The 23,766-nt window shown below is 40.6% G+C and overlaps 1 long non-coding RNA gene across 1 annotated transcript; it reads left to right on the top strand.

The window, feature by feature from the left end:
• Positions 1 to 6,204: 6,204 nt before the first annotated feature.
• On the top strand, positions 6,205 to 11,386 carry LOC116978614. The gene is made up of 2 exons (XR_004413480.1): positions 6,205 to 6,825; positions 9,163 to 11,386. It is a non-coding gene; the product is annotated as an uncharacterized LOC116978614 (long non-coding RNA).
• The last annotated feature ends 12,380 nt before the right edge of the window (positions 11,387 to 23,766 follow it).

Raw genomic sequence — 23,766 nt, 5'->3', positions numbered from 1 at the left:
TGGACCCAGCACCAACACCTGTGGATCTCCACTAGTTTCAGGCCTCCAATCAGACGAATAATCCTCCTTAACTACCCTTTGATTCCTTCCTACAAGCAAATCAGAGTACTGGTGCAGTGTTCCCTGATAGTGCTGGGTCAGGTGGACAGTGTTGTGAAAAGCATTTTTGGCACAATTGCCTTCATTGGGAAGGGTATTAAGTACAAACGTTGGCACATTGCGAAGCAGCTGTACAAGTCGTTGGTGAGACCACACTTGGAATACTGTGTGCAGTTGTGTTCACCCTGCTCTAGAAAGGATGCCATTAAGTTGGAAAGGCTGCAGAAGAGATTCACCAGGATGTTACCAAGTAAAGTTTGAAACCAATTTGCTAGTACACCTTGGATTCCATATGATCCATCTTTCCAAACTAGTTTACTGTTAGGGACTTTGTCAACGGCCCTGCTAAGGTCCACTGCCCTGCCCTCTTCAATCCTCTTGGTGACTTTTTCAAAAAACACATCAAATTTGTGAGACATGATTTTCCACACACAAACCCATGCTGTTAACCCTGATCTGTCTGTGCCTATCCAAATGGTGGTAGATCCTCTTGTCCCTAAGAATCTCTTCCCAACAACTTTCCCACTACTGGCGTTGGGCTTTCTGGACTCATAGTTTCCTGGCTTGTCCTTACTGCCCTTCCTACACTTATGCTTGCAGGGAAATTTGCTTGATCCAGACCAATAAATCCACATAAGGCTCCATTTCCTGACCAGAGCTTCAACATCTCTTTATCGACCAGGGTTCCCTAAACTTGCCAGACTTTGCCTTTTCTCTCTAGCAGGAACGTACCTCCCCAGTCGTCATGATATTTGAAAACCTCGCACTTGCCAGCAAACAGACCTTGCCTGCAAACAGTCGGCCAATAAAATTCTGCATGTTCCTGCCTCATGCCTCCAAAATCAGCTTTGTCCCAAGTTAGGACCCTAAATTTTGGCCAGTACTATCCTGCTCCATACCTAATTTTAAACTAATGGAATTATGGTCGCTGGTCCCAAAGTGCTCCCTCACTGATACTTGAGTCACTTGTGTTACCTTGTTTCCTAAGAGGAGGTCCAATGTTGCAGTTGCACCTCTCAAGTAGGGTCCTCTGTTTATTGATTAACAAAGCTTTCTCCGATATATTAAATGAATTCCAAACACTTTACACTGTGGGGAAACCCTGTCAATATAAGGGAAGTTGAATTCTCCAACTAATATTACCCTATTTTAATTTTTACAGTTATTTGCAATCTCTCTATAGGTTTGCTCCACCAGTTGGCCAAAGAATAAAGTCATGCTTTTGCAGAAGAACAATCATAAAATGATTCTGTGAGGATTAGTGGAAATGGATGAGGGGGTCGGGATTTATGCAACCCCCCCATCTCTATTTTTGAGGTATGTGCTATACCGCACGCGTTTTCAATGTAACAAACTTTATCTCACCAATCATTACTTCTTCAGTTTCCTTGTGTGCTCTGCAGCCTTTGTTTGCTGTTTTGCGTTATCCTATCTACACTATCTCACTATCCCCCTCAATGTTAGAAGAGAATTATATGTTATTTGTGAATGCAGAGTGAGTGCGTTATGGTACTCCAAAACTGGATCATTCCCATTGTTTTGATGCAGCCTCATTTGTAATCTCGTGAAGAGTTCAGTACCATATTTGAATATCATATTTGCCTTCATCTTTAGAAGTATATTGGGTCATAATGCGGTTTGTCATTGGTGTTCCCACAACTGCCTGGGATCCAAGACCTGGAATTGCTTCCTTAAATTTGCTTATCTCTTCATATCTTTACTTCTGACTGAGCTTTGTCATCTGAAGCTTCTTCTTTGACTGATAATTGTTGATTTGGGGTCATTTTGCTACCTTAAATGTTCTGTGTAGATGAAATTTGCTGATGAAGATTGTCCTCTAATTTTTAATTCATTCGTAACACAGAAATCCTGTACTTTTTTAGACAGTAAGTTGCACTGCAGTATTTGAACAATTGCATTTCAACAGATATTCCATGTTTATAGAAATCTTGTGTACCTTGATGCAGGATAAAATGAGGCTGTTGAACATAGTGTATAATTTTATACGCTGTAATGAGACTTAGTTCGGTTGCATGTTATCCAGGAAACGTTGGCCTGAATTCTGCAGGCTTTTGCCAGTAGCGCTATTTCGATCTGCCACAGTACTTCAACATGAGTATCAACAATTTTCAGTACTTCAGCACCAAGATGGATGTGCTAAACATACTGTTGAATTGTGTTGGTTGTTTCCTGCCTGTTCTTCATTTCTGGATTCCATGTAGGTTCTGCTGGTAGAGCAGAAGATTGCTGAGATTCACTAGATTCATTGCCAGGTGAGACCTTGGTGATGGTGGTCTGCTGTGGAGATGGTTGCAAACCCAAATTGTAGATGCATTGGTGCTCATTTTCCAATGTTCTATAGATTCAGGATCAGTTCCTGTGGATTGGAGAGTAGCTAATGTTATCGCACTTTTCAAGAAAACAGGGAATTATAGACCAGTTAGCCTGACATCCGTGATGCTGGAGCCAATTATAAAAGATGAAATAGCGGCACATTTGGATAGCAGTAGCAGGATCGGTCCGAGTCAGCATAGATTTACAAAGGAGAAATCGTCTTGAATTTTTTTAGGATGTAACTAGGAAAATGGACAAGGGAGAGCCAGTAGATGTAGTGTACTTGGACTTTCAGAAAGCATTTGATAAGGTCCCACATAGGAGATTAGTGGGCAAAATTAGCGGACATGGTATTGGGGGTAGGGTGCTGACATGGATAGAAAATTGGTTGGCAGTCAGGAAACAAAGAGTAGGGATTAACGGGTCCCTTTCAGAATGGCAGGCAGTGACTAGTGGGATACCGCAAGGCTCGCTGCTGGGACCAGTTATTTACAATATACATTAATGAATTAGATGAAGAGATTAAAAGTAACATTAGCAAATTTGCAGATGACACAAAGCTGGGTGGCAGTATGAACTGTGAAGAAGATGCTATGAGGATGCAGGGTGACTTGGACAGGTTGGTAAGTAGGCAGATGCATGACAGATGCAGTTTAATGTGGATAAGTGTGAGGTTATCCACTTTGGTGGCAAAAACAGGAAGGCAGATTATCTAAATAGAGTCAAGTTGGGAAAAGGGGAAGTACAATGGGATCTGGGGGTCCTTGCTCATCAGTCAATGAAAGTAAGCATGCAGGTACAGCAGGCAGTGTAGAAGGCTAATGGCATGTTGGCCTTCATAACAAGAGAAGTTGAGTATAGGAGCAAAGAGATCCTTCTGAAGTTGTTCATGGCCCTAGTGAGACCACGCCTGGAGTATTGTGTGCAGTTTTGGTCTCCCAATTTGAGGAAGGACATTCTTGCTATTGAGGGAGTGCAGCGTGGGCACCAGGTTAATTCCCGGGATGGCTGGACAGTCATATGTTGATAGAATGGAGCGGCTGGGCTTGTATACTCTGGAATTTAGAAGGGTGAGAGGGGATCTTATTGAAACATATAAGAAACATATAAGGGTTTGTACACGCTAGAGGCAGGAAACATGTTCCCAATGTTGGGGGAGTCCAGAACCAGGGGCCACAGTTTAAGAATAAAGGTTAAGCCATTTAGAAAGGAGATGAGGAAAAACTTTCACGCAGAGTTGTGAGTCTGGAATTCTCTGCCTCAGAGGGCGGTGGAGGCTGGCTCTCTGGATGCTTTCAAGAGAGAGCAAGACAGAGCTCTTAAAGATAACGGAGTCAAGGGACATGGGGAGAAGGCAGGAACCGGGGACTGATTGTGGATGATCAGCCATGATCACGTTGAATGGCTGTGCTGGCTCGAAGGGTCGAATGGCCTACTCCTGCACCTATTGTCTAAAATTAATGGATGTTGGTGGGGTTTAGTGCCGTCTCCAAATAAGAAAACCATTTCAATTCATTTCAGAAAATTGTGAACATGTCGAATACAGCTAGGCAAGGGCATTGCTTACTGCAGGACCACCAAAATCAATTTGATGCTCAAAGATTGAGTTTTTAATTGTTATATGTGCCAACAATGGAATAGTGAAACTCTTACACCAGCATAACAGACCTGAAGACACAAAACACATAGTCAATATATAATAAACAAAAACTCAAATAAATAATACTCCTGAATTCCAAATTGCACCCAAAGACAGTCCATAGTTCATTGTTAAAGATAGTATTGTGTAGTTTTTAAGTCTGATGGTGGTTGGGAGGAAGCTATTTTTGAACCTGGTGGTCACCTGGTGTACATTCACCCTATCTATTCCCCTCATGATTTTATGCACCACTGATCATGCAAGAGAAGTCCTCATACAAACCAAACATGAATCGTCTTGCAGGAGTGGAGGCTACAGGAGTGGACCTCAGTACAGAAGGCAAAAATCACCCTGCTTTAACAGACGAATAGCAGAAGATGGGGATGTGAAATTTATATGTGAAGCTAAAATTGGTCATGTGATGGTGAAGAAATCTGACGATCCTTGAAGGTCATTTTACACGTCAATTGGCTTGTGGGAACTTTCATTTGCTGACCAAGAGGCACATTACAAGAGCCATGAGATTTGGTCAATAATAGTATAAAGCACTGGTTAGAATATTTTGTACATTTTTTCCCACCTAATAGGAAGGATTGAAAGTGCTAGAGACCGTACCGAGATTTATAAGAATGTTGCCATTAGCTGGAGAATTTTAATGGTGAGGAAAGATTGGCTCGGCTGAGGATTATTTTTGGGACAGTGAACAGAGGTAAACGAGGTGTACACATTTATAGATGGCTGGACATTGAGTTGAAAGATCTACAGTAAGAAATGTAACACCTGAGGTAGAAGGTTTAGAAGAGGATCAGGAGCTGTTTGCCTGAAAGAAAAGTGGAGGTAAAAACTCTCCTGATATTTAATGACTCTTGAGCTCTAGATTTAGACTTTAGTCACAGCATGGAAACAGGCCCTTCGGTCCACCAGTGTCATTCCATACGCTAGCATTAACTTACACACTAGGGACAACTTACAATTTACAGAATCCAATTAATCTACGTATCTATAGGACTTTGGAGTGGGTGGAACCCAGAGCACCCAGAGAAAACACATGAGGTCACAGGGAGATTGTACAAACTCCAGACAGACAGCACCCATAGGCAGGATCGAACCTGTGTCTCTGGCATTGTAAGGCAGCAACTCTACTGCTGCGCCACTGTGCCACCCAAGATGATCCGTAGTCCACACTGGCATGGATCTGAGAAGTGGGATTAGGCTTAATAGCATTTTTAGTTAACATTAGTTTAATAGGAAAATTATCTCAAACTGACATATTTTATTCTGTAAACTAATTTCCACTAAAAGAGCAGAAGTGGCAATGTTTTAGATTTGTCATTATTTACAAATTGCAAAATATCTTGACGTTGCTGCATTTAAATCTTAATTCTCTCCCACTACTACAACTGTAAAACATTATCAAGAATTTCAATAACTTCAGAAAGCAAATAACTGGATATCTGATTGAACTGGAGAATGGTTTTAAGTAACTGTTATCTAACTTCCAGAATTTAGCTCCTGACTGACCTATTTGGTGTTGTGATGATTTTGCAGGTTTAGGAGAGCTATCCCAACAGCCCTACCTCTGATTATTGAGCTATACGTATCATTTAATATTTATTGTTTATCTTTTATCAACGTTTCTTGTAATGCTTTCAGAGGAAACAGATAGCAAAATAGCTGAAAATCTGTAAGTACATATTTTTTACTGGAAAAGTGAATATGCTTGATACCATCATAACGTTGATAGTTCCATATTGCCTCCTAATGGTTACACTAACTTTTAACTTTAGAATCAAACCTTTCCTGATACCATTTTATTTATGTTTTAAAGTGTGAACCAATTTTCTTTGTGTCATAAATGTCATATCTCAATAGTCATTGGTTGTAAAGTAAATTCTAACTAGTCCAGGTTAAAACAATCTCTCAGACATGTTGCCTATTATGTTGTTTACAGTGCTCCCATGATGCCACTATTTTCCAACGCATTTTGATAATTATGAAGGCCCATTATATGAGCTCCTGATCTTTTATATATTCTAATTAAGTCCTTTTTAATCATCTTTAATTCTGTTATCCTAGTAAGAGGACTGGGGAACTTGTAAAGGTGCTGTCTATGAAGAAATCTATGGTGTCCATGCAAAAAGAAGTTTAATGACATCACCAGAGCAGTCAAGGTAAGCCACGTGTTACTTTCCAACATTTCCTGCCAATTCTTTATGGTTCACGCTTTATTCAAGATTTTAAAGGAACGAAGAGGTGAAAGTGGGGCTCAAAAGTAATGAGTTCTGTAGAATTCAGCCATGGATCCTGAAAATGCTCTAGGAAGAATAAAGATGCTGAAGTGGCTTTACATGTCAATTAACCTCCAGTGAAGGATTTGACACAATGCATTACTGATTTTTGGCAGCATTCCCCAACCAAAATAACCATACAAACACATCATTGTTTTAAAAGTGGGTACTTTGACAATTGAACTTGACTTTTTGAAAGGAACAATTGAAGTGACTGATGTGAACTTCTGCTGTGACTTGTGGTTGTTTCGACACAGAATATGAAATATCTGTAATCTGTCCCTTTTTATTGACAACTGACGATTTATTAACCAGTTTCTTCAGACACATGTGGAAGTTGGAGACATTGTTATTGCACAAACCACAGAGATTTACAGTCAACCTGGAACCTGTGTACCTGTGATGATAATGGAACTCTCCACAGTTGTACAAGCAAAAATGAGTTTTCATTTTAACATTTAGTTGGTTAGTCCAAAATTAAAACATAGTGCAAAGCAGTATTGATATTCATATCACTGATACATTTTCTTTTTTTTTTTAAAGTAACTTGTAAAGAATGACTAATAGCGTGGCCATGTTATTTTACAGTGTCCACCAGAGGGTGCTGCAATTCCACTTCTGTATGAATTGAATTAATTTATCCTGTTAATCCAGAATAATACATCAAGGGTGTAAAATGAGATTTGTTTCAGTGATTTATTAGTTATTATCAATGACATAAACTTTATCTTAAAGATTAACTATGAAAATGTAATCATAGTGGGTATGGTAATTACCATGTTCTTGATTAATACAAATACATCGATAGATGCTCCTGAACACATCATCAGTGATGTAACCTAGGGTCATTGGGTGTTTCGGGTCTTTCAACATCAGACACCCTCACCCAGGCGACCCAGCCGTGGTTGATCAGACCACGACTTGTGTTTAGGTGGCATTTGCTCCTCCCCATGGACCTCCTCTCCTGATCCAGAGCCATCTTGATGCCTTCTCCGCTGCCTCTGTGGTGTTCTTGATGGCCCTTCTCCTTGCCACTCCGTTGATGCCCAGTGCATTCAAGGCTTTGTAGAGCGATTGCCCTGCAAAACCTCTGCAGCCAACCTCGATGGGCTTACACCTTGCCTTGAAATCAAAGGCAAATCAAAAAGGTTTGCAACACAAAGATTTGGGGCAGCACAGTGGCGCAATGGTCGATTTGCTGCCTGCCAGTGCCAAGGTTTGATCGTGATTATGTGTGCTGCCTGTATGGAGGTCTGTTTCCTCCGACATTCCAAAGACGTGCAGGTTTGTAGGTTCATCGGCTTCTGTAAATTGTCCCTAGTGTGTCGGAGCGCTTTACGCCATTAGATCTTTTCAAGCCGTGGTTGCCATGTGCTTTGAAAAATGTCGTTGTTGCCTCTTAAAAAGAGATCATGATTTAATATTAATGTAATATAAATCAATGCATATTTTTTCTGCAGTTAACCATGTCAATTAAACCATTTCATGCAATTCTAAGAGAAAAGATGTTATACCCTAAACACCAAAAATAATTGCTTTTATCAAATTGAGTAATTTTTTTCTGCTGTGCGGATTATGTAGCAAATTTATAAAGTGTGAAGTTTATTTCTAATTCTACTTTTTGAAGTGTTAACTTTTTATGGATTCTAGGGTGCACGAGGCAGCTGGAGTACATCTGAATACGTACTTTTAGATAATCACAACTTCTGCGTATTCCGCTTGAAATAACTTGCTTGCTCCATTCCATGTAGGTGTTTGTTAGTTAACATTGTCTCCTTTTCAGTTTCCTCATGTAGAATATTTCAGTTGTACTTCAAGTTGCAGGTAGCAAGCATTTGAAACTTTTGACTTTAGTGTTTGATAATGAGAGGACATTTATGTTATTTAAAATTCTAATATAATCACCTCAGTGTTTTTGAGAAGCAGTTTTATTTGTTGCCAAAAGGGATATTGCATTGCTCCATTTGACTACCTCAAGCATTCCAATGCTCAATGAGTTACTACATACACAATATAGATCCTTTTGTAAATAAGAAATGTATGCAGTATAATGTCTAAAAGCAGCATTATATGTAGGAAATAAAGTGTGCTTTATCTGTCTGCTTATTGGTTGGGAGGACTCCAGCTCTTCCTGAAAGTTGTGTTATAGAGCCATGGAGTTATACAGTGTGAAAGCAGGCCAGTTGACCAAACTTGTCCACACCGCCCAACATGAGCCATATACGCTAGTCCCACCTGCCTGCGTTCGGCCCATATCCCTCTAAACCTGTGCTATCCATGTACCTGTCTAAATGTTTTTTAAGCATTGTGATAGTACCTGCCTCCACTATGTCCTCCAACAACTCATTCTGTACACCCACCACCCTTTGTGTGAAAATGTTACCCCTCAGGTTCCCATTATATCTTTTCCCGTCTCAGCTTAAACCTATGTCCTCTAGTTCTCGATTCCTCTACTCTGGTCAAGAGACTGCATCTACCCCATCTCTTCCTGTTATGACTTTATTATGGATCTTTTAAATACATTACAGAGAGCATGTGGGTTTAATGTCGTATTTCCAAGTTGGGAAATGCACTGCAACACATTGCACTGGCAGCCTAGAATGTGTGATTGGATCTCAAGAATACGACTTGACACACAACATTATAATGGGCACACGTTGTACGCCATGTCTTGCACAACTGAATGTTGCTGATATTGTACAAATACAACATTATTCATCCTTTAGATTACCCGAGTTGACATTAGTGTTGATTTATATATATCAAGTGAACTGTGACTAATGTGTAATTTTGATGTTTCAGATGCTGGTCATATTGCATGTTTATTCTGCAGGCCATCTATTTTCCTCCACCCCAGCCCCACCTGCTATACCTTATGCAACATTTTCTTATCGTGGAGTTGGGGCATTGTGAGGCCTCTGATGTTTCCTCTATAACAATTATGGGAATGAGAACTGGTGATGGCAACTTGTTTAAGTTAATGGTATCTCACAACATCTGGGCAGATGATTTCCATTGTGTGTAGTCCATGTCAGACTTACTTTAAATATGCTTGCACTTTTGCTATGAGGAGGCTTCCTATCTCCAGTGCATTTTCTAACCTTATGCCACAACAATTACTTTTTCCATATATTGAACCCCAAAATGTCTTGGAAGGTTGTTTCCTTCTGTTAAAGAGAGGATGGGGCAAGAACAGTAATTTGCATGTGTTTAGTTTTTGGCTATCATTAGATGCTGTTGAATTGAGTGCTTAATTTGTTTTGCATTATAATTCAGGCCAGTTTGCTACTTTTCTCGCACTGTGTTTTTGATCTGGCAGTTCACGATCACTTGCTTTGCCCGAGTACATTGGGCTGGATTGTGCTGATAGACAGCTCACAGGTTAGTGGAAAACCACCAGCTATCTGCAGCATGCACATCAAAGTATTCTGTGCTCCCCGTGCCAATGTTATTGGATGTGGGTGCACCTGATCTCTCACTCAGCCTCTTGACCTGCATCATCACAACCAGCAGCATTTCATAGCTTAACATGTCAGTGGGTTAGATGCACCCTCTACTTTACCTTCCTAGGGTCGCATAGCCACCTCATATGGATGTGATTTCAATCTTAATTAATAAGGTAATTTCAGCCCAGGTTATTTCTTTGAATATTTATGTTTTTAATTATGTGTTTTTAATTAAATTAAATAAAAAATCACTCGCAGCCATTTCTAATTATCAGAAATATAAAAATAATTATATGGGTGCTTAGTAGCACAAGCTGGCGGAGGGACTAGAGGAACCGGGTCACTACTTATAACCTGACCTGCTCCGAGTGGGGTTGTGTAATCAAGGCCTCTGGATGATTATTAGCCACATGGCTACAAATCTTAGTACATCTGTGGGGCAAGAGTGGGTCGTACGTGTGGCTAACTTGTTGAACCAAGTACAGTGGGAGCCCTAGGTGCATCACAATGTTAATCCAGATGTTTTGAAAGAGAATACTTGCTGGTGTTTCAAGACTGATATGACAATATAAATGTCTATTTACTATATTTTGTTTAGCTCAGAGATACAGCATGGAAACAGGCCCGACGGCCCACCGTGTCCACGCCAACCTTCAGTCGCCCGTTCCTACTAGTTCTACATTATCCCGTTCAAGCATCCACTCGCTGCACACTAGAGCCAATTAACCTACAAGATCGCTCGTCCTTGGGATGCGAGAGGGTCACAGGGAGAACGTACAAACTCCACACAGACAACACCCACGGCCGGGATCAAACCCAGATCTCTGGCGCTGCAAAGCAACAGTTCTACCAGATGCACTACGGTGTTGCCTTATTTACCTCATCTAACTTTTCATTCAAACAGATATTTGTTTACTTCTGAAAGTAATTATTACTTTTTCTATTTATTCATATTAAAAATGACAAATTAATATTAAACTCATTGCCATCATGTGTTTGTAGATAGATCCAGAGGTCTTGCACAATAGAGTAACATCTGTATTGTTAATTCAAAACAGACAAATATTTACAAATAGTTAACCTATTTTCTCTGTACACTGTATTTTAGGTGTATATGTAATAAACGAATTAATGTAAAGTCTGATTGTTTCTCTGCAAATTTTTCCAGCGGTGCTTGGGGACATTGTTTTACTGTGGACATTTTTCCATCGGGAATTCCATCAAGCTGTCAGTTGCTCATTTTATTTATGTCATTCAGAAAACATTGGTCTTCATATTTGTGTGTGACTGCCTTCGAACCTGGATCCCCAAGGACTAAAACCAATATCACTTTCAAACCTGTATATTACCATAGGCAGCGAATGGGTCTTTATTTATGTTAATCGATAGATTACACGTTCCAAAATAATATCCTTTTGGGTTACTGTGATATGATTGTAATATACATTTTGACACAGTTGATGCATTTTAAATCGGGATGGAACTGCAAGAACTGATGTTTGATTTATTTTTAATCAGTGATCTGAAATGCTCTCCATATATTTAAACCACATTTCAATAAACTTTCATATGTATTCTCAGTATGAATATATCTAATATATTTTAACAGATATATGTATGCATTTAATTTAATTGCCCTCAAATCCTCTTTTTCATTTTGTATTTTAAAAATGTATGTATTAGTATTTAACTTGGAATTAATTTCTCTGCAAAATTTTAAATCTTAATGTTTTTTAACTGTTTATATCTTCATCCAGTATTTTCGTAAGAGAACTCTCGTACTTCAAAACCCATAGTGATGCACAGAAAGATTTGATGCTGCAAGAACAATGATGTACTTTTACAGGAACCATACATATTTAAATGTCCCACTTTGTTTCAATAGTATTATTATCAAATAAAATTTGACACTGGCCTCCAGAAAGAGAGTAATATAATGTATAGTGAATATAATATTTGTGTAACTGGGAAACACAGATTCATAAAAATATCCAGCACAGAATCAGGAATATGACACCAAGTGCTGGAGTAATTCAGTGGATAAGGCAGCATCTGTGGAGAGTATTGATAGGTGATGTTTCAGGTTGGAACCCTTCTTCAGACCAGACACAGAAGCAGGCCCTTTGCACCAATCATGATGCTCATCTGCACTAACCTATTTGCCACATTAGTCCCGTGTCCCTCGCCCCCCCCTTCCTATCTAACTACCTGTCTGAGGATTGGTCCCGACCTGAAATGTCACCTATCCATGTTCTCCAGCGATACACAATCCTGGAGTAACTCAGCAGGTCAGGCAGCATTTCTGGAGAAAAGGAATCTGTGATGGTTTGGGTCAAGCCCCTTCAAACTGAGAGACTCCACAGATGCTGCATGATCTGCTGAGTTCCTCAATTAAGTACCTGTCCACATTCTTTTTAAACAGTGCACTAGATCTGTCTCCACCACCTCCTCTGGCAGCCTATTCCAGAAATTCACTGCCCTTTGTGTGGGTAAAACCCTACCCCTCAGATCTCTAAATTTCTTCCCCTCATCTTAAATCTGTGTCTTCTAGTTCTGGACTTTACTGTCTTGGGGGGGGGGGGAGATTCTGACTATCCTATCTATACACCTTACCATTTTATAAACCTCCAAGGTCAGCCTTCGGACTCCCACGTCCCAGTGAGAATAAACCCAGTCTATTCAATCCCTCCTTATAACTACACTGCATTCGGCATCTTTGGTCTGTATCTTCTGTGCACTCTTGTTTCCACCACATCTTTCCTGTAATGGGTGGACCAGAACTACACAATACTCCCACCATGTGCTGTCTATAATCAGTATTTGGGTTCAGTGCAAGGTTTAGTTAACCAAAAGCTTTGTGTTGAACATCAAGGTTAGTTGTCTTTTCGATGGCTTCAGTTATGTTCATGATTCCATCCAGAGTAAACATTACACACAATATGTGAGCAGCAGGGGTGGCCATTGCCACAGTGTGGACTCTAATCATGCCATTGGAGAAAGTGATCACATTTTCCCTGACCTGTCCAAGTGGTTTACAGTTGTCCAGATTTTCATTGAGATTGAAACCGGGGATGGCTTCAAGGGTCATTCACAAGTTTGCAGTTGTTACATGTTAACGCCCAAAAGGTTTGCCATCAAGAGGTTGTCATCAGTTTGGAGCATATTCCAGCGATGTTCCAGCATATTCCAGCGATAATACCCCTGTGTTGGGGGTATTGTTTGACCTGTACCTTGAATCTGACTGGGGTCCAGTCCCCTCCTTAAATATGCCTCAGAATGGGACAGCATACAAAAAAAACTCATGCAGCAGTGGTAAGTTTCTCAAACAACTAGGTTTATGAAGACCATATTGTTGTATATACTGGAGAATATTCCTGCGAGCTCAAAATTGCTGCGCTGTCCCAAAAATATGACTGGACTTAATAGTATTCACATCACAATAGTTGCATGCGGGTTTTACAGTTTGACAATAAATCGTCACAATCTTGTTATTAATTGGGGATTGTAATCATTAGTTACTGATTTATATGGATTTGCCTGACAGCAGTTGCCCCATCCTTCTTGTAGATGACTTTTGCTGGCCTGCATTCCCACCCCTACCAAATCTTGCTTATTCTGTGATAGCCCTACCTTCTAACCCCAATACACAGCTATCTTTGTTCTGATTAATTCTCCTGTGCAGTCTGAGCACTTTCCTACTCTAATTACTGCACTGGTCTTTCCTTACGTGACTAAGTTGTCTTTACTAAGTCTAATATCTCATCATCCTTTTCCAGTAAGGCACTTTGATTTACCATATGGTTAAGAAAGAACTGCAGATGCTGGAAAAATCGAAGGTAGACAAAAATGCTGCAGAAACTCAGCGGGTGAAGCAGCATTTATGGAGCGAAGGAAATAGGTGACGTTTGGTTTACCATATTGCACTTTACCCTTTTATGGTTTTAAGAGATTCTCCTTCGGACTGCAATCTTTCAGGCAGGTGTGTGGTGAAGGAGTTTCAGGTTCTCTCAGGAAGAGTGGCCACATTGGCCAATGGCTGAATGTGTTCTGTGAGGAGATGATTTTCTCTAGACATCAGGAGGTTCTACATGGGCTATCACAATACCACTCGAGCTGTGTTATCCTGGGAGCTCTGCCAATGCATTTTGGAGATGGACAGTTATCATGTTTGTGGCCGATCTCGAGAAGAAATAAAGACCAATAACCAAAAGCTTTTGTGTTTAAAAGCAAGTTTCTTTTAAGAAAAAATGAATCTGAAACGAAGGTGTACAATGCCAAAAATACATCTGCATCTATTATAAAAAATCTTTTGTGTTACCTTCATCAGAACTGATAATGTAGACCATTTAAATCAGAACTGAACAAGGGGAAGGACAAAGAAAGTGAAAATATGCTTGGAGTAAGAGGAGACAATGATGTGGCAGGAGCTGTCATGAAATTGAACCTCGGGGAAGTTGGAAGATGGTCCATTGACCTGGGGGAGGAATTTAAAAAAACAAGCTCAGTAAAGGTGCGAAGTCTCCCAATGGAATATAATTTGATGTTTGCATTAGTAAAGTGATCATAATCATCTGCCATACATCAGCCAATGCTGGTGATATGGGATCACAAGGTCATAAAGAATAGTAGAATTAGGCCATTTGGCCCATCAAGTCTACTCTGCCATTTGGTCATGACTGATCTCTCCCTCCTAACCCCATTCTCCATCTTCTCATAACCTCTGACCCCTGCACTAATCAAAGATCTATGCCTTAAAAATGTTCTCTGACTTAGCCTCCACCGCCTTCTGTGGCAAAGAATTCCACAGATTCACCGCCCTCGGACTAAAGGAATTTCTCCTCATCTCCTAAAAAGAACGTCCTTTAATTCTGAGCACAATTGATTCGGATAGTGATGGGTGAAGGTGAGAATGTGGATTTTCACAGCATGTGAAAACAAAGTTTTGTGCAACCCATGGACTCTTCAGGAAATGGTGCACCACAGCCTGTGATCAATCAATAAATCTGGAGCATAACATCCCCATGGTTGCAGTTATTAAAAGCAAGCTTTGGATTACTCTGTTCAAACCAGGGCAAGCATGAGGGGGAAGAAGTCTGAAAAATGACCCTTTTCATGTTGAAGCAATCATTACTGTTGTAACGTTATTAATTTTGTTATTGTAATAAACTGCTCTTTGTGACCTGGTGAACAACCTACACATTTGTGTTTAGGGAAGGAATCCTAATTACAGCCTGAAATGAAGAGATTCCAGTACATGTGACACAACATAATTCCCTAACCACATAGCTTGATTATCTAAAAACTTCCAAGCAATTGGGAATTCTAACCTTTTTTTCTTAACTGTTTCACCGACTCTCAGTTTATACATCTGGTTATATTTTTAACATGGAAAAATGAAAGACAAAAGGTACAGCAGGTCCCATATTATATAAACAGTGAAACTCCAACCTCCTCCCATCCTATTTCATAAATGAAATGTAGAATCTTCTGTGAAAGATGGAAACAAAAATCATTGGGTCAACAAGGAGCACAACCAGGCCATTTAACAGAAACCACAAAGAAATACTCTGATGACTGCGCAAACATCTCCCCAGAGACCACATGACTGGGTTCATATCTTGCAATGCCTCTAATACACGGTTACAATGTCCACTCTTGCGAGCCCATATCAGTTGCTTTTGTTTCCAGTGAAATTGCATGAGACAGTAATCAAAGAAGGGCACATCATTGCATGTCCCACTTTTCTGGTTTGGGGTTATCAGAGTTATTCTATTTTTCTGGTCCACTTTCCCCCAAATTCTTGCAGTTCAAAGGTGCAACATCCTTGACTAATCTGGCCTTGACAAGGCAGCATGAGATGTAAATAGAGTCAATGGAAGGCAAGTTGGTTTGTGTGATATGCTGGAATTTGTGTGTGCACACTTTTCTGCAATTGCCGTTTTGGATGGAGCGGTTCCCAAACCATGCTGCGATGCATCCCTATAAAATGCTTTCCACAGAACATCCATATTAAAGGAATATGCATCCAAACTGTATTAGACAATTTCCATTTAAACCTAAACCATTTTGCTGTGATGCAAGCTGTATAGTGTTGCTGACCTGTTAGTGTTTCAGTCATTGCTCATCTTTCTGTGACACCGAACATTCCCCTCTCTGGAATGACAGACTAGCAGAGGAGGCTGTTCTGTGCCGTCTACTTGTAATACAACCGCACATCATATGGTGTTATACGAACTCTCACTTTACAATGTGGGCCTTCATGAATTTGCAAACACTGACAACAATTTAATCACCAGCTGAAATCACTTTAGAGGGCATAAAAGATTTGTGACAGCATAGCATTGTGGGGAATGACCTCTTCATAGCAGATTTATGTAATGCAATTATATTAGCAGTCATTAACTTTTAATATTCAGAAGTTATTTGTCTTATGCTTATGACCCTTGATTTATTTTCTTTTTGATAAACTTGTGTTCGATGTTAAAAGACTAGTGACGAGTAATGATATTTATCCATTTTAGATCTAGTATCTGGCATTCCGGATTCCCTCATCTGTCACAAGAGTTGTGGAATACAGGCTGACAATTGCGTTCCACACAGACCCCATTTCTTGGAGGACTGCCAGCAACAGCCGTACCTGCCCCACTTCATGAAAAGTGACATGGGTACCCTGACCAAGAACATAAAAGGCTAGGAAGGCTCAAAGCAAATAAAAGTGGGCATTTATTTTTGCAAATGCCATTCTTTCAAAATCCCCGCTGGTGAACTTTGAGCTTGTAGCTTGCAGCAGTACTGAACTAGGATAGCTTCTCATGGATCCAAAATGTGCCCAACTGGGAAAAAAAACACTATTTCTATATTAAAAATTGTAATCTTGACTAAGTTGATTGAGGGATTGTCTTTCGATTTTGCTGGCTAATTATATTAACTAATACTCAGAGAGGAATTTTCTGCTGGCATGGACCCCATCTATGTAGCATGGCCCAATATTGGATGTGCAGGACATTGTGGATGGTTGTTACCCTTGTAAATTCCCTGAATGATATTCCCTAGTTCAGAATTAGTGTTTAACATTTCTCTCTCTCTTGAGATCGCAGTTGATTTACTCTCCGTTGTTGCACAGAGAATGTTTTCATCCTCTGTTCAATTTGAGTTTGACCACTGGTCAAACATGAAAGGGGATTGGGACTCCAAAAGACTACTTCTAGAGAAAAATAATATTTCAATATGCACATGTTAAGCCATTGAAGGCATCCCATTTCCAGAGAATGCAGTTTGGATGCATATTCTTTTAATATGGATGTGCTGTAGAACCCATGCTGAGAATATAACTTGAGACCATTGCACCATCAAAACAACCAGGAATGTAGATAGGGCTTTAAACGACAAGGTGGAGAAGAAGCATTGAAAATGATAAGAACCTCAAGGCTTTGCACCAGGAGCGTACTGAGCACCTGTGGGATGGACCATGTTACTCAATGGCCACCACCTGCCCCAGCTACAGAAGACATCTGTCTCGCCAACCAGCCTTCAAACCAGGAGTGGAAGCAAGTTGTCCGCTATCCGAAAGGACTGCCTCAACAAAAACACACTTGGAATATTAAAGCGAAAACTCAAGGGTGACAGTGCAAGGTTGCAAAATGGCTAATGATAACTGAAGAGTAACAGGAGGAGACAGTACACAAACAAGAGCAGGTAGACCTGCTGCATCATAGTTACAGACATCTGAGTTTAATCCTGATCCCTGGTGTTTGTGTGGAGTTTGCACCTGTGTGGGTTTCCTTCGGGTGCTCCAGTTACCTCTCACATGTGGGTTTCATGGTTATTTGGCCTCTGAAAATCGCCTCTAGTGTAGGGAGTGAATGGAAAAAGTAGGATAACATGTGTGAATGGGTGATCGATGGTTGGTGTTGATATGGTGGGAAGATGGGCCGGTTTCCATGCCATATCTTTCAGTCAATCAACAATGCACCTGAGAAATGGTTTATCTTTATCCACATTTGTAACAAGATTTCTGAATTAATGGTGCAAATAGAAATAAGTGGGCATTCTCTGGCAATTGTTGCAAAGACATAGTTGCAAGATGACCAAGGAATTGATTCTAGGTTTTGTAATATTTTTGAAAAAGTAAGCGGAAAGGAAAAGGTGAGGTTGCTCTATTAATAAAGGACATGATCAGTGCAGTATTGAGAAATCATTTTAGCTGGATGAAAATAAGAAATAGTGAGTTAAGGAAGTCACAGTTAGGAGTAGTCTAATTGTCTTCACAATTAAGAATTAATAGCATCTTCTCAGAAATCTATAACACCGATTGCTCATGACTTAATTCCTCATACCATCTGCTCAAGTTTAGCATTGAGTAAATTTATAGACCGCATTTTGGGTAGATCTTTCAGAACAGTGACTAATGGAATAAACCATTAGAATGACTGCAGTAAAATATGGTTAATCTAGTACACTTTGATGCCACACTAGCAGATTTGCTGGAGTCTTGAATGTAACTCCTATTAATGCTCCAAACTTTTATTTCACCTTTTGTTAAATGTTACACTATAGAATTCTATCTTTTCCAGTGAACTTAATGGGGTTTAAAGAAGTATAAATACAAGACCCCAGTAAGTAGCAAGGGAGTATACAAAACCAAACCAGTGAGTGAAAGGGAGCGGAAGAAGCTGGTGTTTTGGTGTGTTAAAGGGAGTGTGGTAATCACTAGGAAGGAACCTTCTGAAGAAGGGACTCGAGCTGAAATGTCACCCATTCCTTCTATCCAGAGATGCTGCCTGGCCTGTCCCGCTGAGTTACTCCAGCATTTTGTGTCTATCTTCAGTGTGGTAATCACTATCCCTGAACCAGATTATCATCAGGATTTCTGAATAGTCCAATAGAGGATTATTGGAGTTTTATTGGGAACATGACAACATTTCACATTGTGAAGGTAGGGTCAAACGTAATATAATTATAAGGATAAATAATGATTACAAAGGTATGATCTTGAGGTGGCTAAAGTGGACATGGAAATGGAAGGCCAGCAATAAGCAGTCAGTGACCATTGAGGAAATGCTTCATAATTTTCAACAACGATATATTCTCTTGGGAATAAAGGTACTGAAAATGAAGCACCATCCTGAGCTATCCAAGAAATACAAGGATGGCATCAAAGTGAAAGGGAAAACATACAATGTTGTGAAGAAATTGGCAAAAGTATTGCAAAGATGGAAGAAAATAGATTAAGAGTAAGCTCGCGAGAAATGTAAAAATGATTCATTAAGTGCATCTTCAAGTATATATGCTGGAAGAAAGTAGTTTAGTTATATATTGGTGCCTGAGGATAGGACTTCGGAATTAACATTGGGAAGTAAAGAAACAGATGAAAACAACTATTTTGTGTCTGTCTTCATGACAGAGGACAACAAAATCATCCCCCCAATAATCATATATTGAGTGCAAAAGGGGGAAGGGCATTAAATCCATCACTGGAGAAAATTCATTAGGTACAACAATAGAACCGAAGGTGGTAAATCACCATACCCTGATGATCTGCATCTTCGAGTCTTAACTTGGCTGCACTGCTGGTGGATGCAATGGTTGTGACCTTCCTTAGTTTCTGGAAAACTCCCAGCAGTCTGAAACAAGAAAGCTCAAGAAGATGGCGTGAGCCTGACATCTCTCATTGGGAAATGCTACAATCTATTATTAAGTAACAGCAGGGGAATATTTGTAAAATCGCATTACAGTCAAGCAACAACATGGTTTTTTGTGAAAACTGAATCAACATTCATGAATTTATCGTAGTACTTACAGGATGTAATACATCGACATTATTAGTCAGTGGATATAATATATCTGGGTTTTCTAAAGACATTTGCTAAGGTCACTGCACAATGAAAGACCCTTTAACCTTGGGATTAACAAACTAATATGGAAAGAGGATCATGCAGCTGATACAAGAGAGAGTAACAAATATATAATATGACATATTTAATATATGATATAAGAGAGAGCAACAATAACCTGATCACACAAGTTCTGTGTTATCCCACTTTCACATCCACTCTTCATGCACTAGGAGCAATTTACAGTGGCCAATTATCCTACAAAGCCGCTCGTCTGGGACGAGGAAAAAAACCCGGAGCACCCAGAGGGAACCCGTATGTCACAGGGAGAGTGTGCAAACTCCACATGGACAGCAGCTGAGGTCGAGGTCAAACTTAGGTTTCTGGTGATGAGAGGCAGCAGCTCTACCAGTTACTCCATCGTAATCTTAATGTAGCGCTAAACAATTGGCATTCTTGAAATCTTTATTTTGGATAAGCCACTGTTTTGTATAATTGTTATTTAATCGGCTGTGTAGATTTGTCATTTGCTAGGTTAGTTTGCAAATCCATGATCCAATTCAAATTCTAATTTGTAATACAGAGTATTTATTTAAAAATCAATTCTGTTTTTCCACTCAATAAAAGAGTACTTTGTCACTCGTCTAATCTCTATGCACGATCTTGTGGTTGATTCAAAAATAGCCCTTTGTTACTTTTGGTTGTATGAAGTCAGTGGTATCATTTTAACAGATCCCTTGTTATTTTTGAAAGCTTGATGTTGGTTGCTCGCCACCTTTATTGCCCGTCAGGCTGCATGTAATTAGGATTCAGTGCTGAGGATCTTGGCCTGGGAGAGCCTGCCAGTGTTGGATCACATATCCCACCATTGGATTTGGAGGGCTTTGACTGGGGCAATTGTTGTGGTATCTCTACATTGCATTGAATTGTCTCCTGTAAGCAAACAATGTCTTGGAAGTCAAGGGGCTTTGTGCCTTGTTTGAAGTCTTGACCTTAATATTGTTTTACTCTGACGCCCAGCACATCCATCCAACAAGAGAAAGCTGGAGGAGAGAGATCTATAACTCATCTGTGAATGTGAAAGGTGTAAGTTGTCATTTCATAGCCAAACCCTGTATCAGGACCTAGAGGAATGATTACCAATATGTCAGAGGTGCGAAGAGGCTGGTAAGTGATAGGTGGAGCCTGATGAGAAGGGAGATGATTGGCAGATAGAACCAGCCAGGAAAAAGGGGTATCGAATTGAAAATGTTTCCAGGCCTCAAGGGAAAGGAAATCGTTCCACAGGTGTCTGAAGGCCAAGTTGCAAGAGCAGAGCCATGAGCTAAAGAATGATGGTGGGAGGCAAGTCCACAGATTCAGCATCGATTGCTGACAATCATGTTATGTCAAATCTCCAGTGTTGTGAAGGCCATCCAGAGCTTAAATACCGACGGGTTCAAAGACTAAGTGGCATTGAGCACCATCAGGAGCTCCTCAATTTGGATCTCTGCCTCCTGCTCCATCCCAAAGTACACTGTCTAGTCTATTCCCCCCCAACCAACATGGAGAAACAGAACTATGGACCAGACAGTTTGCAATTTTTAATGTAGAAACAAAGAGCTGCCGATGCTGGTTTATACCAAAGATAGACACAAAGTGCTGGAATAGCCAGTGGATCAGACACCATCTCTGGAGAAAAAGAGTGGGTGACGTATGGATTGGTACTCCTCTTCTTCAGAAGAATCCCGACCCGAAATGTCAGCCATTTCAGGAGATGCTGCCTGATCTGCTGAGTTACTCCAGCACTTTGTGTCCATCTTTACAGTTCTTAAATTTGATAAATGTAAAATTTAAGTCAAGTTAATTGGAGTGCAGCGTAGGTTTATAAGGTTAATTCCCGGGATTTTGGGACTGTCATATGCTGTGAGAATGGAGTGGCTGGGCTTGTATGGAATTTAGAAGGATGAGAGGGATTCTTATTGAAACATATAAGTTTATTAAGGGATTGGACATGATAGAGGCAGGAAACATGTTCCTGATGTCGGGGGAGGCCGGAACCAGGGGCCACAGTTTAAGAATAAGGAGTAAGCCATTTAGAACGGAGATGAGGAAACACTTTTTCACACAGAGAGTTGTGAGTCTGTGGAATTCTCTGCCTCAGAGGGCGGTGGAGGCCGGTTCTCTGGATACTTTCAAGAAAGGGCTAGCTTGGGCTCTTAAAGATAGCGGAGTCAGGGGATGTGGGGAGAAGGCAGGAACGGGGTACTGATTGGGGATGATCAGCCATGATCACATTGAATGGTGGTGTTGGCTCGAAGGGTCGAATGGCCTACTCCTGCACCTATTGTCTATTGTCTATTGACCCGCTGAGTTCCACCAGCAGATGTTAGTTGCTGCAGATTTTATCATCTGCCATCTGATGATTCCATAATAGAAGGGTTGGAATAATTGAGTGAATTCCAGGTTGGCAGTCTGTAGCTAGTGGTGTGTCAGTGGCTGTTATTTGAATTCTACATTCCACTCCCAATCTGATCTCTCTATATTTGTAGGAAGGAATTGCAAACGCTGGTTTAAACCAAAGATAGACACAAAAAGCTGGAGTAACTCAGCGGGTCAGGCAGCATCTCTTCAGACTGTCTGAAGAAGGGACTCGACCCAAAATGTCACCTCTTCCTTTTCTCCAGCGATGCTGCCTGACCTGTTGAATTACTCCAGCTTTTTGTGTCTCTCTGTTTTTGGCTTTCCACTCTGTTCCAATAAAGGAACAGCATCTCAGCTTCCTGGCACATTGGAGTCTTAAAGACTAGATCTTGAATACAACAATTTCAGGTAATTAACCATTTACATTTTTCGGACTGGAAGCCAGTGAGTTGTGATGTGCCACAGGGCCCCGTGCTGAGCCCATCGTTGTTTATCATTTATTTAAACAATTTGGATGAAAATAGCCAAGGTATGGTTACCAAGATCAATTCCAGTTAGTGTGAGCTGTTGTATTTTGGGAAGTCAAACCAGGTATGACTTTCATAATGAATGGTAGGGGTCTTAGGAAGCATTGTTGACCAGAGAGACCTTGGAGTACAAGGGCATAGCTCTCTGAAAGTGATATCACAGATAGGGCAGTGAAGTAGGTGTTTTGCATGCTGACCTTCATCATTCAGGGCACTATGTACGGGAGTTGAGACATTATGTTGAAGTTGTACAAGATATTACTGAAGGCGCACTCGGGGTACTGTACGATTTTGGTTCACCTGCTATAAGAAAGGCATCACTAAATTGTCCTTAGAACTTACGGATATAGTATGTAAACTGGTCCTTCGGCCCACTGGGTCCGCGCCAACCTGTGACCATACACTAACACTATCGTACACACTAGGGACAATTTTACCAAAGCTAATTAACCTACAAAGCTGTATGCCTTTGCAGTGTAGGAAGAAAATCGGAGAAAACCCATGTGGTCACGGGGTTACCATACAAAAACTCTGTACAGACAGCACCCATAGTCAGGATCGAAACCGGGTCTGTGGCGCTGTAAGGCAGCAACTCTACCGCTATGCCACGGCACCACCCCTAAATTGGAAAGAGTGTAACCATGATTGATAAGAATGGTACCAGGACTCAAAGGCCTGAGTTATAGAGAAAGATTGGTTGGGCTAGGGCTGTATTTCTTGGCACGTCGGAGACTGGGGGTGACCTTATAGTACTGCATAACTATGCCATGAAGGACATAGATAAGGTGAATCCCCGCAGTCTTTTCCCACGTGGAATTAAAAATTAGAGGGCAAGCGTTCAAGGTAATGGGGGAAAATTTTAAAAGGGACCAGAGGGGGAAACATTTTCACACAGAGGATGGTGGATATATGGGATGAACTGCCAGAGGAAGTGGTTGATGCAGGGACAATTACAACATTCAAAAGACATTTAGGTTTAGAGGGATATGAGCCTAATGGAGAAAATTGGGATAAGTTTGGTTATCACTTTGTCAGCATGGGCGCATTGGGTCATAGGGCCTGTTTCTGCGCTGTAGGACTCTATGGTTATGTCGTTTGCATGCCCAACACCAGATCCCCGAAACAGACACTGTGCCCTGGGCTTGGTCTTGGAAAAGATTATTAAGTGAATAGAAAAAGATTCAATATGTGCTCAAA

Source organism: Amblyraja radiata, chromosome 11 (genome assembly GCF_010909765.2).
Source record: "Amblyraja radiata isolate CabotCenter1 chromosome 11, sAmbRad1.1.pri, whole genome shotgun sequence".
Classification (NCBI taxonomy): domain Eukaryota; kingdom Metazoa; phylum Chordata; class Chondrichthyes; order Rajiformes; family Rajidae; genus Amblyraja; species Amblyraja radiata.
Note: the sequence above shows the minus strand (reverse complement) of the source record. Positions and strands in the feature narration are given on the sequence as shown.